This window comes from Actinia tenebrosa, unplaced genomic scaffold (genome assembly GCF_029948245.1).
Source record: "Actinia tenebrosa isolate PJP-AT-01 unplaced genomic scaffold, QUT_ActTen_1.0 PGA_scaffold2__45_contigs__length_23673736, whole genome shotgun sequence".
NCBI classification, from domain to species: Eukaryota; Metazoa; Cnidaria; class Anthozoa; order Actiniaria; family Actiniidae; genus Actinia; species Actinia tenebrosa.
Window position 1 is genome coordinate 7,179,358 of NW_028292579.1, and position 19,098 is coordinate 7,198,455.

The following is a 19,098-nucleotide window of genomic DNA, read 5'->3' on the forward strand; positions in this document are numbered from 1 at the left end:
GGATATAGATAGGAGATTGGCCATGAAGAGCTTTAAAAGTAAGTAATAGGATTTTATATTTGATTCTAGATTCAATTGGTAGCCAATGCAGATTAACGAGGATAGGTGTAATGTGGTCATGTTTATGGGAAAGAGTGATTATTCTGGCAGCAGCATTCTGTACAGATTGTAGTTTATCTAAGAGTTTGTTTGGTAAGCCAAAGAGCAGAGAGTTACAGTTGTCGAGTTTGGAGGATATGAACGCGTGGACGAGAGTTTCAGTTGTTTTCAAAGAGATGTATTTTCTTATTTTAGCAATGTTTCTGAGATGATAAAAAGAAGACTTGCAAATATTATTCACATGACGAACCAAAGTAAGATGCGTATCAAATATGAATTAGTTTGATCTATCTTTATATGCATTTGCATCTGCTCTAGTAATTCATTGCTTGTTCACTGTCTCTACGCAGTCGCTATATTCGGATATGACGAATGCGAAAAATATTCTCCCTTTCAAAAGGGAAAATATTTTTTGCTTTTGTCATATGGTTTAAGTTCACTCCCCAAGCACCTCCCCTTACGTCCCCAGGTTTGATGATCACGTGATGATGTGCATGACCACGTGACTACGTGCATCTCGGTTCATCCAATGGTAGAGGCTATTTCGCGAGACTCAAAACGACATCCCGAAAATGACGTCACCTTCGTGTTCCCGACGGAATGATTGTCTCGATAGTGAAGCTACCGGAAATCATGCCATGTTGAAGTCGTGTTGAAGCCGTTTGTTGAGTGTTTGAACGTGTAAATCGTGATTAATTTTAAAATAAAAATAAGAATCTTTCAATAATGTCGTACCTTCTGTTATTAAAATCGTTTTCTAGCCATTAATTGAAAGAAGAAACAATGTCAGCCTGATTCATGCGAAGTAATGTAAACAAAGTTATGAACACTATTTCGCGTGAAGGAAATTGACAACCGGAAGTAAATATGATGGATGGTCCTTTTGGTGGAAATTTCAGAAATTTGCCGGGAAATGTGGTAAAAATCTTGATGGAGATGGACTATATTTTGAATCATTTGAATAACTTCACATCTCTGGAGACAAATTTTCAGTGGCAAATCTAAGTAGGGGGGGGGGGGGGGGGTTTGGGAGTTGCGACCACCCCTATGAGAGCCATCGTGATTTTTTATTATCATAATTTTTCATGACAACACCAACAGCATTGCGAGTTTTATTAAAACAGGGGTGCTGGGCACATTTTGCTCGCCTTTTTTTCTATACGCCGTGTGTGGGACCTGAAACAACCATGCTCGCCTGCAGCAAATAATTGTCTCCCTAACCCTTTGGTCTGCTATATCTCTTTACCACCTCAATCAATGCTACGACCCTCCCCCCCCCCCCTTGAAAAAATCCTGGATTCGCCCCTGATTTTGGTTATGTTTCGAATGAGCTTGAAGCCTTAGAGGTGTTTAGACAATTTGAAACTGCTACAACAAGTAAATTCTGTGTGTTTTACTGCAAGAATTTTGCAAGAAAAGGTATGTTGGCATTTTTAATTAAAAAATACTAAGCTCTCTCCATGATCATTTCTCCTTCCCTCTACCCTCCTCCTCCCAGAGTCCCCGGAAAAAATTCAAGAGAACAATTATTCTAATTTATAAGGTCACAACTATGACTACTGTAGTAATAAATGATTTTTATAGTATATATGTATTAACTTTTTTTCTTTATAAGATGTTATGACATTATATACACATGGCATGGATCACAGAGACATTCTGTAGTATTTGTTAATAGCATGTTGCTTAACCTGGAAAATGAAATGAAAAATTCTAAAAGAATTTGCATTACACCAAAAGTGAAAGAACAGAAAGAGAAAAATGAAAGAAATAAGTTGAATTTGGTGTGAAATGTGATTGTCCGGGTGAGTGTAGCCTTGAAAAAGACTGTAGTTGGTGGTGATTGACATTTCCACAACCTGAGTGTAAGTCATCTTCAGAGTCCAATGAGAAAATGAGACATAGTCGATAGGAATATTTATCTGTAACAAGTAATAAAACAAGTAATAAAAATAGAATTAATTGAATGATTTATCAATCTATCTACATGTGAAAGATATTTATTAAATCTTTTTTATATAAAAATAAAACCAAAACAAATGTTCGAAAAAATCAACAATTTGTAGCAGAATAGAGTTTGATGGCATACCATCTGTGATAAATGGCATAAAAGGTCTATGGCTGTCATCATGGTATTGACAGAAACAAGGCTGATAAAAGGCAATATCTTGAAAAGATGCAGGTACTTAAGTTATGAATAGAAACAAGTCAATGTCTCTCTTAACTATCTCTCTAAAGAAATCTATCCACACTTTTGCAGGACAATGGTGATCATTTTTCATTTAAAAAGCGAAGATTTCTGGTTCAAAATACTAAAAGGTTTGGCTGCCCTGCCCTACTTCAGACTATGAGGTAGTTTTGATACTAGTTATGATGAACAATTAACAAAATAACATTGTATAGTACCAGAAACTATCCATGCCCCTCTCCTCACACACACACGTAGGGATGTTGAATTTCTGAGGGGCGGGGCTGGATCAAAGAAGAAGCTCAAAAAACCATACCCTCTTCATCGCATCATCCCCGTATAGTCCATTTATAGGAGTACCCCCCCCCCCACCCTCCCACTCCAGGCATCCAAGAATAGGAGCCTGTAAGCGCCTACATGCCTACGAGCCTATGCGCCTACATTATTGCATCATCAACTTCAGTTACACACTGAAATTTGGGTTTTCGCTGCCGCAAATCAAAAATATGAAAGTTACCGACTGATTAGGTTTGATTGACGACAGCGAAAAAAAACAAATTTCAGCGTGCAACCCGGAGCACCGAGGTCGCATGTTTATGAAAATAGATGTAAATCGATTAAAAAAACTGAAGTCTAAAAGGATATAGTTTCGAGGTACAGTTGTGAATTTTAAGAGAAAATTTGAGCTTAAAAAAGCTTGTCATTTTGGAACTCGCGATGTAACGTCCAAAGTTTAAAACAACTATTTCGTGAGTCCCAAAATGACACAATAATTATGCGCTGTCATTTTGGAACTCGCGAAGTAACGTCCAAAGTTTAAAACAACTATTTCGTGAGTCCCAAAATGACACAATAATAAAACATTGTTACGATTTTGCAAACAATTGCTGTTAAAATACTTTGCCTAAAATTTCACCTTTATTTTTGTACGGAACTTGGAGGTAGTCCTCATGTAAGAAAAGAAAAGCTATAAGAAAAGCACAGAGAAAGGTAGTAGAAACGCATCGGCGTCATCTTGTTTGTTGTTGGTCACGTCACGAGTCGGTACGACGGAGCGAATCCGTCGGGAACACGAAGGTGACGTCATTTTCGGGATGTCGTTTTGAGTCTCGCGAAATAGCCTCTACCTCATCCATGATCCAATATGGCGGGATAAAGGTGTGAGAAAAATTCCGTCGTTTCGATCGCCATCTTCTCGGTAAGTAATGCTCATAAATTCGATCAACGTACTTAGTTGTCGTTTTAAGAATATCGTCTTACACTGTATGAATTTTGTTTTGTTTTAAGAGCATTTTTTGCCTAGTAATTTAGAATTTTGTGTTCTACAGTTTGTGTTCGTAATATTTTAATAAATGCACGTGAATAACGCTTTCAGATTATCATAGTTAATGTCCTAATACATGTTTACTAGTTAAACAATGAAGAATTAACTTTTTTATTCTATAATTGCATCTTCACTTCTCTGTATTTTAATTTTTTTAGCTTGTTTACTACGCATGAATTAGCATGTCTACCCTAATCTGACCATTTAGAATATAGTAAATTATATCAATCATAAAGAAGCTAATAATTGTAACGTAATACTAATAATATATATGTCACTTAGCTGTGTAAAGATGATAGAGATATAGTTCATCATCAGTATATTGTAATAATTTGTCCTGAAAGCATATTCTGTTCAAGTAATGCTTCTGTCTTGAGAAACATTGACATTATTGCTTGAATTGATTGGCACTTGTGGTGGTTCTTGAGAAAGTTGTGGATTATATATAAACATTAGCTGCGGTATGAATCTACCAGGTCCTGCTTGTGTAAATGGTGGGCGCATCGAAGATAGTTGTTGACTGCCATAATACCTATCTCGTACTATGAGTTTATCATAGCTTAGATATGCAATCTTCCCCTGCTGTCTAGCTTCATTTAGTTTGGGCATTAGCTCCTTCCTTTTGGCATTCATGTGATCTGAGAAGTCTTCTCAAATGGAGATTCGCGTTCCTCTTAGGTTACGCTTGGAGTTGAGTACAAGATCACGATCTTTGTAGTTCAGAAATTGTGCTACGATTGGCCTCAATTTTCCTGGCTTCTTTTTGCTAACTCTATGTGCACGTTCGATTGATATATTGTCTCCATCTAACTGTAGTTTGTCAGTGATTATTTCTTTGAGTTTCTCCTCGGATTGGGAAGAGCTTTCATTTCCTGTAGCTTTGTCAATTCCATCAAAGCATAAATTATTCTGCCTTGACCGATTCTCCAGGTCATCTGCCTTGTCAAGAAGATGATCAATGTTAGACTCGATCGTTTCTAATGGACTGTAACAATTTGTGGCCTTCATCTCAGCAATTTCTGCTTGACTAATCTCAAGGCTGCATTTCAGATCTTGTACATCCTTAATAATATTATCAATTCTCTTATTTGTAGTTTCAAACATTGTTGAAATAAAATTCTTGATAGTTCCTTCTTGTATCTTTAGTAACTCTTTCATTATGTCAAGAGTGTTGGAAAAGCCTTCAGCTCCTACAGTAGTCCTTGTTCAGTTTTTGAGCCTCTAGAACGAGTACCTGCCGCCATATTTAATTATGCTTTTTCTCTCAAATAATGCTATCAACCAGGAAAATTTAAAGAATATCCAGCAATATTGATATTTTTCAATGACTTTTCAAGTGCACTTGACATAGTTTGCATTTGGAATTATTAGGCTTTTAAATGATTTAAACAAATAGAACAAACCCTTGGTTTTGAAATGCCTCATTTTCTTTGGAGGGGTAGTAAAGAGAAAAATAATCTCAAGGATAATGAGATGACACCTTTGCATTAAAGAAACATTTGATGAAGCCATACCCGCAGCATGGCCTAACAGAAGATAAGCGGGTTTACAACTACCGACATAGTCGGGCACAAAGGCTCTCAGAAAATCTCTTTGGCATACTTGCCAACAGATGGCCATTAACAAAAAATACCGGACAATATGGAGGCCCCCTCATTATGCAAACATCTTTACTGGCATTAAAAAATGGTGGATCCGTACAAAGGATCATATGGTAGTAAAACTAAAAAGCTTAAAATAAAGTGGTTAATAGTGGCTTGGACATTTTGCGGTGTTATGGATCGATTTATCATACTTCAGTGCACTTACCAGACTGAACTTATGATGCCTGCATAAAGGTCTTTTTCGGGCAAAATACTGTTAAAAATAATGTGCTATTTCACCACTCATTCTCTTAAAATCATAGTCATACTGTCCCCTAAGTAGATAAAATTCTGTATCATCAGGGAGATAAATCCGTCTTGCGGTCTCCACATCCAATCATTCACATAACACACTCGTCTCAGAGCCATTTTTAACGCCAATTCGTTCTCATTTGGAGCGGGCAAAATTCGATAGAAACCACAGCTTTTTCCCCATATGCTATTCGATATCATTGTCGAAGTATCAATCTTTCAGGACTTGAAAAAGTTGAAAAAGAGTATAAAAGCACCAACAGAGCTCTTTTCTCCGACTCTTTCTCCTCCATATTATACCTCAGTAGCCAGGCCTTTAAGGTGAACAAAAAATTACCGTGTGGGGGAGATGAGGAGTAGTAAGATAAAGCAATGTTCAATAATACGTTTTGCCTGAAACGTAAAGAAGTTTAGATAGTCTATTGTGCTTGTTGCTCTTAAAAGTGAATTGCTATGTATTTACTTTTTTATATCCTAATTTATAAAAGTGTAAATCTGATGTATGAGATAACTGACAAGCCCCTACCCCTTAGATTGTTTTTTATTATGAGAAGTGGGATTACTTTGTTATTAATCCCAATATCAAAATGTCTGAATATCTGAATGAATATACTAAAGAAGCGATCAATTGGAAATTGAAATTTGATTCTGAGGTAAGTGCAAGGAGTTCTTTTGCTTACTTATATCAAGAATCTGCAGAGTTGTTTGAAGTTGCTTTCACTGTGAAAGTACCATTTCCATTGTTTAAAATATGTAAAAAATTCAGTACAAAGAACACCTCAGATGGAAGCTGCCTTAGCATTACTGAATTGCTAAATGCTACAGTACCTGGTGGATGTTGGGCTGTTGCACAAGAATCTAGTGGGCGGCTCGAAGAAAATATAAGAAAGGAAATGGGAAGAGTTCTCTCACTTTACAAGAAGTGCAAAGAAGGGAGAAATAGAAAGGAGCTGGATAAAAAATATGCTGAATTCAGTGTCCTGACAAAAGAGCTTGTGTCAGTAACAAAGCTTAGAGAAGATTATGAAGACATTAGCATGGAACTTGAGCAGTGGAAAAGGAAGTACACTGATATAGAAAATGAAAAATACAAGCTTTTGGAAGAAATGAAACAGGCTTTACAATCAAAAGATGAAGAAATAGAAGTTTTAGATGCACTTAATGAGGAACTCAAAGCTTATGTTGTGACATTAGAGGAATCATCAAGTGCTAATGAACTCTCATGCACTTCAAAGAAAATGTCAGAAGTTGGTGAGAAACAAAAATCCAGAAAACTGAAACAAAAGATAGAGCTCAATGTGCTCTTTGGTTTTCAAAGTCATTTGGGCTGGATATCTCATCTATTACATTTAAAGACGCCAGTGATGGTAACAAGATTTATAATGTGAATTATGAGGAAAGGGAAAGTACCAGCTCTAAAGGGCCAAATCGTTATGCAAGTCTTTCACGAGAAGAACATTCTAGGCTGGAACAGATTTTATTTCTCCTAGATAAGTTCTATGTAAGTGATGAGTGTTATCATGAGCTTAGCCTGGTCACCAATGATATTCCTCGATCGTACTTAATAAAGCAAAAGAGGGATGATCTTAATTCTTTTTGCCACATAGAAAGGGTACCTGGACCACTTCCAGGTGCCCAGCGCAGTTTTGCTACAATGTTAAAGGAGTCTTTAACCAAGTACTTGGATTCAAATCCATCATATGATCCCACTAAAAGCCCATTCAAAGTAAAAATAAGTGGAGATGGGGCAAGAATGTCAAGGACAACAACATTTATGATTTTGTCATTTTCTTTGCTCCAAGCATGTGATTTTAGCTCTTCAAAAGGGAATCACACAATAGCCATTGTAAATGGACCTGAAAAATATGAAACTCTCCAGGTTTCATTTAAAGACATTATTGATGAAATAAAGGATCACATCAAATCTCAAAAAGTCAAATTAGGAGACAAGCAAGTACCAGTAGAGTTTTTTCTTGGAGGGGATTTAAAATTTTTGCTACTTTCAATGGGCCTTAGTGGTGCTACATCAGACTATGCCGTTTTGTGGTGTAAAATTCATAAATCCAAGAGGTTGGAGATGCAACACAACTTAAAATACTACCAGTCTGATAAACTGAAGAGAACACTAAAATCAATTAAGGAATGCTGCACAAAGTCAAAAGAAAATTTTTGTTGTATCAATCCACCATTATTCAATATTGAACTTGATCATGTAATTTTAGATGAGCTACACATGATGCTGAGGGTAACAGACAGACTTACTGAAAACTTAATTATTGAAGTAATGGAGAAAAACAGCAAAGAGGATTTTAATAAAAAACGTGGAGAAGCCTAAGGTCTACACCTAATGAAACTTGTTGAAGCCATTAATGACATTGGAATAACATTTGCTATTTGGGAAAAATTAAATGCAGATGGAAAATCCAGTGGCCAGAAAGACTGGACAAGTCTAGTTGGATCAGACAAAAAAAACTTATGAAATTTTTACCTGAAAAGCTAAAATCTATGAATGTCCTTTTTGAGGATACAAAAGCTAATGTCATAAAACTTTGGGAAGACTTTTATTTATTGTACCAGTTAATACGCAGTACAGAAACAGATGATCAAACACCAAATGATATCCATCAAAAAGCCAAGCAGTGGATAACTTCATTTTGTAATCTTGGTTCTCAACGCATTGGCTATGGCACAGCTAGAGTGACCCCATATATGCATTCCATCCCCTATCACATACCAGAATTTATTTCTAATCATGGATCATTAATGCAATTCTCTGGGCAAGGTGTAGAAAAGAACAATGATGATGCTAAAGCAATATATTATCAGAAGTCAAACAAATGGGATGCTGCCCATGATATCTTATTATTAGAAGCAAGACAAAAAGCTCTACAACATCATGAAAGAGAAAAAAGAAAGTATACAAAAAGGAACAAAGATTGGTGGGATGAAAAAATTTTAGAATCAAGGAAAAGAAGAAAAGATACCGAAGGCACATCAACATGCACTACTACTAAAGTAATTTAGATGGATAATCCTAAAAGTACAAATTAATATAAGCTTTTTTATTTATCATACCTGAGCTTTTTAATCTTTAAATCTATTTTTTGTATTTGAATTATTTATCATTATCATTCTAATCCATTATCATTAAGCTGCTGGCTTAAAAAAAGAAAAAAAATCATATTTAAATTATTTATTATTATTATAAATGTTAGAAAAAGAACAAAATTTTAATTTATTTGAGTTTTCTATACAAAACTTTAAAACTGTGTCTATAACAAATGTAATAAACTGCAACAAGTGTACATATAGTCCTGTTACACAGTATACATGTTTCTGTTCTACAATTCCAGTAGAGTGCTCATTCTAAACCTGTAAATGCCATTCAGCTGTAGTAATATATGGTTTTCATAAACCTGTTGAACAAGATGTATTAAGTGAAATAGTCAGATTCAAACAAGAGCAGAAAATAATTAGAGTTTAAAAGTACAACATTCTCTAAAAGTATTTCACGGGTTTATGAAAACCACTCTTGATAGTTCTAAATAATTGTGTTAATAAACTGTCTTAGTATTTAGTGTGAATAATCTATCATATTCATCTATATAAATTGTACTGATCACAGGCTCTCCGGTTCAATGTAATCAAAACTTTTTCTACTGGAGATGTTGGAGTCTTTTGTAATTTGCCAGATTACACAACATAGTAACTCTTTGTATATGAAAGGACTAACCTAAGCTTAATAGGGAAGTCAACAGTAATGCCTTGGCCATGTTCATTCAGGCAATAATGCCAGTATGCAGGAAGGTCAAACCTATGAAAGTCAGATTTTTCATAGAGCATAGATTTGTTATCTGCAGCTTTTTTGCCCAGGCCTCTAAATACGTATCTCATTATATCATGATCAATGCGGATATCAGCATTGTGTAAAGCTTTTACTGATTTAAACCTCAGAATACTTGTGATACCCTCCAAGAAGGTGGCTGTTGCATGCTGAAGCCTTTCAGGTGTAATAATAGGAAAACTATAACTCCTAAAAATACATATGCAAAATTTATTACAAAAAAAAACGACTTCATTGTTTAACAAAAGCATTTTATTAGTGGGAAATATGCTTTACACGAGTATTAAACTTATATATATTAACCTGATCAAAGACTCTGTTAAATGACTTAAAGGCTGCCAGGAACAGGTCCAAATGGGCCAGTTTTTCCACTTCAAGAGGTAATCGTTATCCTGCATAAAAATAACACAAATATAATTTGTATCAACTTAACAAAGATCGAAGAAAATAAAGCGTTTGTGATTGTGAATCGAATCATTATTTTACCAAAGTTTTACTGACCTTTGTAGACGTTGTTCGCTTGCTTATTATCCTCTCCACCTCGTAAATTTTGGCTCCACATTTATACTTTTGTTTTGATTGAGAAACAGTGTCACAATCGGCAGTTGAAAGCCTATTTAGTGCCCTGTAATCAACTCTCATGGTTCTTCGACCACGCTCCGCCATGTTGTTATGAGAAATTTGACACTAGGAGGCATGCGCCATCTTCACCCCGCAACACTGCTGTCGAAAAATACTGCCGGAGCGAAATGTCCGGTATTTTTGGTAATGGTGCATTCTGATCTGTCCTTCTGCTTCAACCAAATGCTATTGAATTGATAGTATTCACAGCCCTTGTTCTGCACAATTACCTATGACAGAGCTTGTCACGAGTCGCCTACTACCCTATGGGATTGGTAGATCAAGATCAAGATGGAAAAGTAATTCCTGGAAGTTCGCTCCAAGAGTCCTCTACAGAGTCATTCCTGCTTCTTAATGTCCCATCAACTGGACATAATGCATCGATGGATGCCAAGAGGGAGACCTTCAAAGATTACTTTTTCAATGAGGGTGCTGTTGACTGGCAGTGGGATTTGTGTTGAAAAACAATTCTTACTTTATACAAGTTATAGTCATTACATCTTTGGAAATCAGCTGTGGCTAGCTCTTGTCAATTGAGTCTTTAATCTGTTCAAAAAACAAATTTGTTTCTAATTACTTTTGTTATTATTACAGCCACTACAGAGTTGTAGTCAAGAGATACCTAAATATTTCTAGTCTAGACTTGTATTTATCATTATTATAATTACTTGGGAATGGACGAAGACTCAAGAAGTGTTGAGAACTGACTCCGCTACACATCATTTTTCTCCTAACACTTCGTTTGTGCTCTGACAATCCCCATGTGCTTTAAAGATAGACGCAGCACATGCACAAATGTTCTTTTTTTTCAATATACTGCTTAGTATTAAAAACATCATTTATGCCAAATCAAAAGAAATGACATATATACACCAAATTGCAAGAATGTTGTCATATAAAAATTAAAAATGATACATAGGAATGAATTCTTTTTTTTTTGCAAAACAGTAACTGTTGTAATTTTTTCACTGTTTTGAAGGTATAGATCGACATTTACACACTAAAAAAGCTATTCTCATCAATATAGAGGGCTTTAGAATCAAAATAAACAAATATTTCTAATTGATTCCTATTTGTTTTCTTTTTCTTTTATATTTATATGACAACGTTCTTGCAATATTACTAGTGTTGTAAATATATTGATACACCAATCCAAAGTATATGGATTTTTGGTAATAAAACGTTTCAGTTCAATCAAGTATTGATGACGGGGTAAGAATGACTTCAATCTTACAAAAGTTATACTGAAAAGTTGGGTAAAACGTTTTATTGATATTTCTATTTCTTGTATTAATAATCATTACCAGTAACTGATTATATACATTACATTTCTCAATTTTTGACTCCAATCTTATAAAAGTTATAATGAAAAGTTGGGAGAAAATATTTATTTATATTTCTATTTCTTGTATTAATAAACATTAATAGTAACTAATTATATGCATTGCATTTCTCATTTGGTCTTTTTTACCTACATCAGCGACCAGCACTTTTTCTTGTTATATTCAATCTGTTTGTACTATCAAAATGAAAACATTAACAGTCTATTCTTAATTATTATCATTATTGGTGTCCATTTTAAGCATAAATTTTCTTATATACATATTTATGCCAAAAATCATTATCATTTTGGACATGTTATCTGAATAGTGGCTGACTGTTTTGCAGCATATTCATGTATCCTCCAGAAGTACCATGTGCCATCTCAGTTGATTGCCAGTTTTGCTACAATAATAATAATGATTGATCATTGCTCATTTCTAGTTCAAAAAGAATGTCATTAATGCGCTTTTCAGCAACCATTCTTGTCCTTCTATCAAAAGCTGCCAACCTCTTTGATAGGTACAGTGAGAAGGTGCACTGCATTTTCGTCTCCGGCTGGGCTACAGGGTCTTTCAGCACCTTGATACATGTTGATAAAAGTTCCTGCCTGGCTTTGTACTCCTCCTCCCTACTCTGTTTTCTTGATGTTGGTGCTCTACTTGGCATCTCAATCGTCAAGGCCACATTTCCTTGGAAACTGAGTCTTCTGAGTCAAAACTTTCTATTGAGTCAGGAGTTGAACTTCGACTTGCTTTTTCCTGCTTGCATGACAGGTACAAGAAATTGTAATCTGTCCCAGTAAATCCAACTTGATTTGTATTTCTCGTTTGCTCCTTGTCCTGATTTTTTCGCTCTTGTCTTTGTGATCTCTCGGCCAAGCTGTGCACCTATACATACTCGTAATTTTGGTTTTGATATCTGAAAATGCGATTTCCAGGATCTTTTCCATCTCTTCGTATGCCTTATCTCTCTTGTTACGCATGTGATAGTCCTTTTTTGTGATGTCCCACAAACAATCTTTTTCTTCTAGAAGATCGATCAGCTGATCTACTTGCTACTCGGAACATTTACTATTCTTTCCTTTCTCTTTTCCATGGTTCATCGCTATCTTCTTGCCTTTGGCTGTTGTCGTGGCTTCCATATCAGCCAATGATTCCTCACCTTCAATTTAGAAGTGTACCAAATAACAAGGAACATTTCATGTAATAACCAAATTATTAAAAAGTAGTAGTATTTATGTTTGTTACCAAGGTGAGAAGTTTGTTTTGCATTGATTGTGATAAATTACTATCGATGTGCCTTTGGCTTTGATTCAATTTTATAATTTTATAAACTTGAAGTGTTATTATGTGAAATTGATTTCATTGTGTAATTTGAAACTTGTTACTTTGGTTGTTAATTTCTGACATGAAAACAACTTCCAAAGTGTTTGTAATTTGGAACAAAACTAAAAATAAATATTTTATTTCAAAGCAATTTTCATCTAAAAAAATAAACAGAATTTTTACATGCAAACACAACTTTGTGATTGCAACTCAACCTTTTTTGAAAACCACTCTACCACTATGTACAACTTGCCTTTACATACATGTTTATAATGCACATTTTTATAACGTACAATGTGTACTTCTATAAAGTCATGCCTCTTTGTTTTCATTGTTTCCCATGGGATTATTTGAACAATGTAAATCTGCAGCTACATTAGCTAGTGTGTTCAAATTGGTGTTGTATTGTTGTACTATATTTGTATCGTGTTCAGAGGATAAGTAAGTAGGAATATTGTACTCTGATATAAATACTGATACTGCTGCGGGATACCCATGGGTTGACTAGGATGATAGAAACCATATGTTGACATTTCAATTGGGTTATAACTGTATACAGCTGGTGTTGGTAATTTAAAAGGACTTGAAAACATTGAAGGAAATGGTGCATGATGTTTTTTGTAACGTTTATCATTTGAGCTCGTGCTTGAACTTGAATCACTTGAACTGCTACTTGAATATCTTTTTCTCGACTTTCTGTGTTTTTTATTTTTTCTTCTTTTCTTCTTTAGCTCGCTTTTTTTTCAGATGACATATCGGCATCGCTTTCTAGTGTCTTATCTTGCTTATTGGATGGTTGGGATGACGTTTTAATAGGGGAAATATCGTGAGGTGTGCCCAAATCTTATTGACGGTTTTGGTGTGAGTCAAAGTTTTAGTGTTTGAGATTTCATCACGGTTGGGAATAACAGTCTCCTTTTTACATTTTGAAAGAGCTATTTTTAATTGCTCGACATCATTTGGTGTAGTACTAGGAATTTTTCCATTTTTCCAATAGTTTCTCAGAAGACGTACATCGCGCATAAGTTTTGCCTTATCTGTTTTATACTGTGGATCAACATTGTACATTCTTTGAGTCATTGCTTTCACAAAATCGAACTCACTGTTGGTTGAAAATTCTTCCATAGACTGAATCTGTGTTTCGATTTCTTTGATCGCCGATTTTTTGTCCTTCAGCTCAACCTTAAAGCTGTTAAGTTTGCTGAAGTATTCTGGGTGTTTTTCCTTAATCCCACAATACATGTATTCTGTACATTTAGTTAGTTCACACGGCGATGACCGTGATGATGGCAATGGCCGCAAACAAATTTCGAAGATCCCATTGTTTTTCTTTAGTCAACTGTTGTTTAAGTTTATCGAGCTGACCTTGTAGAATTGGCAAACACTGTGAACATATAGCAACAGAAGTAATTTTACAAAAGGGTGCGAAAACCAAGTAATGCATAGTAGTCCTAGTTGTTGCATTTGGTATCTAATCATTGCAATTTTTAATTAAACCGACTTAAACAATTATGTTTTCATCATTTCTATTCTACTAGTAAATAGTAAGAGAGATATGTATTAAAAGTACTGAACAACAACAAGATTTTTATTACCTAAAGAAATTCAATAGATTAATTACATTGAGTGATTTTAAACTGATAGTATAGGTAATAGATACTCAGAAATAGCAGAGCTAATCTAGCTGAGTACCTATGCATGTTTGGCCATAATTTACAGTACAAGGTAGTGTATTATAGATAATAGAAAAATAAATAAATAATACAAAGATACAAAACAAAGGTACCACTTTTATAAATCACTTGAACACATATCTTAATAACTATGACAGACTACAAAGTGTTATTATTAAGATTTGCGTATTAAATAGTTTGAGAATAAATTTAATATAATAATATGTTATTGATTATAAGGCTGTATGAGACTAGCTTTGAGGTGGGTCTTAAACTGCTTGATTGATAAATATTTTAGATTTTCATCTAAATCATTCCATAGTGTCGCCCCGACATAACGTATGTTAAATTTACCATAATTGGTTCTGACTTTATTAATACAAAAAGAAGATCTCGAGGCTAATCTCGTATTATAGGTGTGTCTTGAAGAAACAGATTGAAAGTAATCATCAAAGGCTACTGGTAGCAGATTATGTTTAAATTGGTACATAAAAATAGCATTATGAAGATATATTAGATCAGGAAACTTAACTAATTGGAACTGATGAAAAAGAGGAGAAGAATGTTGATCATATTTGGAAAAAGATATTATGCGTAATGCTTTTTTTTGTAATATTGTGATTGGTTTAGTTGTAGACAGGTAAGTGTTACTCCAAACTATTAAAAAATAGGTCAAAAAAGGATAGATAAGGGAGTAATACAATTGAATCAAGATACTAGGATTAACATAATGTCTTAGTTTAGATAGGATGCCTATGAAACTATGCAGGCTTGAAGGTGAGTTGCTTGTCGTTGTAAACGGCACATTTTGAACATCAACTACCCACTAGTACTTTCAAATATTTACACTTAGTCGTTTGGCATTAGAACCTACAGCGCTCTCACACATCTGCGCTCTTGACGATCGTTCTGTTCTGTCTGTTTTCTTCCCTGGCAGAGGTGAGTCGTCTTTTAGCATTTTCAAATGATACGAAAGGAGACTTTTTGCGCCCAAGTTCAATTGACTTGATCCAAACATAGCATCGAGATGGAGATCACTGATTAGTTTCAATTGTAATCTAGTTTTGAAATCATTTTCAATCAGCTTTTTTCTAATAGTTTCTGCGGAGACACTGTCTAATTGTTTTTCTCTGACAAAAAAGTTTCTAATTCGGCGCTTGACATCATGAACCTGGAAGAGATTTGCTGAATTTGCGATTGTGTACTTCGGTGGTAAGCAAGTTCGGAATTATGATTTGAACTTTGCAATTCATTGGCTAGTTGGGAACAAACTTGCGAAGTTCGCAATGTACTTTCGGTACTTTGCAAAGAGCTTCGCAACGTGTCACCGTAAAGTAATGTGAAATCAACTGTAAATGCTCCCAAAGCCACCATAGCCTTCAAGGGATTTTGCCATAAGAGTTTTAAATTCAGCTAAATCCTTCAAGCCCAAGGGTAAATAGAAGGTCATTGAACAGGTTGATGCATATGGAAGCCTGCATAATTTGGATTACCAGGTTCACGAGCTTCATAAAAACAAATTTCGATTTTCTTGTCATAGCCAGAAGGGGGTATCTGTTCTGCTCCGGTAGCAAAGATGATCATTTCTTTCAAGGTGTCTGGATTCATGTCAGGGGTTGCATCATCATCTATTTCGTCTAGATATTTCTCCCACAACAAGACAGCCTTTTCTTCAGCCTCTCTGGTATTGGAACCTGATGGGCTATACATTTATGGGTGTGTTTGAGTAGATAAAGACTTCCTTCAGGGTAATTGGGTAATTCTGGATATGTTCCAGCAAACCTCCAGCTTTCAATCCATCCCTAAACTGATCTATGCCAATCTTGCTTCGATGTAGTAGGAAGTGTAAACAAAGTAGTTTGACCAAAACACTTTTATCTTCAAAACTCCATGTCAACTTTGATAGCCCACATCCAACGAGAAAGTCAACTAAACTCTTTACAGTTTCTGTAAATTGCTTCTCCTCTGCATTTTGTATCTAAAACAAAATCAATTCACCTTTAGCAAAATAATGGGATCCCTATGTTAATGTTTATTTTTATAACAAATACATACAGACTTTATTTAAACACAGAATTAATTATCAAAAATAATATCAAAAAGAAAATACATTTACATGATAGTTACTGTTTTACATGATTGCCGTGTGGGAACTAATATTCAAAAAGAAACCTGGTTTAAAAAAAAAAAACAATAAGGAAAAATAGTATTCTCAGATTAACTTCCGAGATTCTATGCTTTAAAATGTCAAACATAGTGTTGTCAGGTTTTTAATACCCTATGAATCTATATTTTTAAATGTGTCAAACATAGTGTCGCCGGTTTTTAATACCCAATGAATCTGTGTTCTTAAATAAATAAATAATAATAATGAAAACTTTATTTTGATGCTTTTTGTTTTACAATTGCAAATCTCACTGGTAACTAGGTAATTTGCAATCGGCTACTTGAATTAAAGATAAATTCAGTTTTACATGAAATGAAAGACTTATAGCTCAAGATGAGTACTTCTTTAGTTGATTGAAAAACATCATATTGAATCATTGAGCTGTTACTGGATAACTTCCAAAGATATTTTATGTCGCTGCTTTTAGATGATTTTAAGGCTTTTCTTGTAACAGTTTGGCATTGAATAAACTTGACTGAAGGTGGGATGATATTTAGACCAAATTTATTTCGTGGTAGATAAGTGTTATTTAAGGTTTCAGATGTGATTTCTAGCCATCTGTGAAGATATTTGTAACAATCCTCTTTGTTAATTACTTTAGTTTCTCCGAGTTATGTTGGCTCAGACCAGCTTGTGAGTATGAGTAGGGTGCTTCACAATAAAACTTTGCTATAAAATGGAACTTCTTCATAAAAGGGAAGCCACTGTAATTTATTAAAAAGTTTAACGCTAGAGGCTTGATTATTGGAATCACAGATAACCCTAGCTGCTCTCTTTTGCAGTTTAAGAACACGGCCTAGATTTTCCTTATCACAGTAAGTCCAGATAGTACTAACATAATTCAATACTGATCTAATCATAGTATTAAAATATAAAACTCTTTGTTTCATGGGTAAACAAGATCTTATCTTTTTTAATACAGTATGCCAATTCTCTGAGACAGTTTTTTGCAAACTTTGTCTACATGGGGATTAAAGGAAAGTTCAAAGTCAATTTCAAGTCCCAATAGCTTAACACTAGGAGCAAGTTCAAGTTCAGTTCCGTTATCGAATAAATTCATCTCACCATCAATCTTTGACGGGAGACGCTTTCCAGTGATAAGCATAGCCTTGGTTTTGCTCTCATTGATTGGAAGTTTGTTGAAGGTTGCCCATTCGTCGATCTCGGCAATCGAAGAGTTTAGAGTATTCTGAAGCCTTTTGATTGATCCATAATTGGTAGAAGACGTCAACGTCGTATCGTCAGCATACAGATCAATCTCGGATGAGGTAACATATATGGGCAGGTCATTAATAAACATGATAAATAGAAGGGGACCAAGTATGGACCCCTGTGGAATATCATGTTGAACAAATGCAAGAGTTCACTGTTTATCGTCCAACTTAACATATTGGCATCTATCATTCAGATAGGAGCTAAACCATTGAAGAGATTCCATGGTGAGTCCATATACTTCAAGTTTCTTTAGTAGCAAGGCATGATCGATCATATCGAAAGCTTTACGATAGTCTACCATAACCATGCCGCTGATACAGTTATTGTCAAGGTTAAACAGGAGATCATCCACAATCTTGATCAAGGCAGTTTCAGTGCTATGCTTTGTGTTTGTGTTTGTAAAATCAGCGCGTAGTTTGTCATCCAACCCAGATATCACTCTACAACTCCGCTGATGGATTTTCAAGCCACGGTTGCCTTTACAATCCTTCCCACAACAACACTTGACTGTAGTAGCACTGGTTTCAGTTGCCGATGAATTGTTATCATGAGGTTGCTGGCCATGATTTTGTTGTTGTGGCTGATTATCTTGTTGTACTCTTTGTTTACAACGCCAAGTATGACGACCCAACGAGACAAAGTCTTGACCACAGAACGAACTAACAATCCCAGTAATTAAAATCAAAAGAAAACTTGAATTGACCATGATCTTAGATGTGTTAATAAGCTATTGCTAGTGATATTTTCGATGTTGATACTAATTCAAGTAATAATAATAATAATTTGTTAGTGACACACTAAGGATATAGCCTAGAACTATAAAAGTTCCGCTTTATTCTTGTAAAGTATTACCCATACTGAAAGTTTAGATAAACGAAGATAATAATAATAACAATATTTTTTATAGAGTCAATATTCTGTAAAGTTCAACAACGCTTTACACTTCACTTCACGATAGTTAAAAATTAAATTTAAATTAACGGACAATGCAGTATATATTCATTCGACAATATAAAACACAACAATACATCTATAAAACAATGCAATTTATTTCAATTCATTCAATTCATTCATATTTAATTAACATGCAATTTATATACATTTGACAATTTAAAACACAACAATATATTTATGTTTATAAAATTTTAAAGGGGGAAATAATATAAGTGATTAATTCATGTCATAATAAGCTGATTTAAAAAGGAAGGATTTAAGCTCATGCTTAAAACAAAAGATATCATTACATGACCTCATATGCACAGGAAGAATATTTTATAATTCAGGTGCAGCATATGAGGAAACCCTTTTACCATATAAGATTTAAGCTTAAAAGAACTTTTTAAAAACAAAATGGAAGATCGAGGTGTAAGCTGACAAGCTGAAACACATGGTTTTACAAGTTCCTTTAAATAAGAGGGCGCATA

General features: G+C 34.6%; 2 long non-coding RNA genes and 3 pseudogenes across 2 annotated transcripts in view; 2 read left to right on the plus strand and 3 right to left on the minus strand.

Annotated features, from left to right (window-relative positions):
- Window positions 1-1,661: 1,661 nt before the first annotated feature.
- Window positions 1,662-3,406, minus strand: LOC148909106 (uncharacterized). The gene is made up of 2 exons (XR_016120345.1): window positions 3,204-3,406; window positions 1,662-2,021 (listed from the first exon to the last, which is right to left on the minus strand). It is a non-coding gene; the product is annotated as an uncharacterized LOC148909106 (long non-coding RNA).
- Window positions 3,407-3,419: 13 nt separating this feature from the next.
- Window positions 3,420-19,098, plus strand: part of LOC148909107 (uncharacterized) — a 49,156-nt gene continuing 33,477 nt past the window's right edge. The window contains exon 1 of the long non-coding RNA XR_016120346.1: window positions 3,420-3,485. This is a non-coding gene — a long non-coding RNA (uncharacterized LOC148909107). The remainder of the gene's footprint in view (window positions 3,486-19,098) is intronic.
- On the plus strand, window positions 5,840-8,530 carry LOC148909108 (uncharacterized; annotated as a pseudogene).
- Window positions 9,103-10,016, minus strand: LOC148909109 (uncharacterized; annotated as a pseudogene).
- Window positions 11,697-13,861, minus strand: LOC148909110 (uncharacterized; annotated as a pseudogene).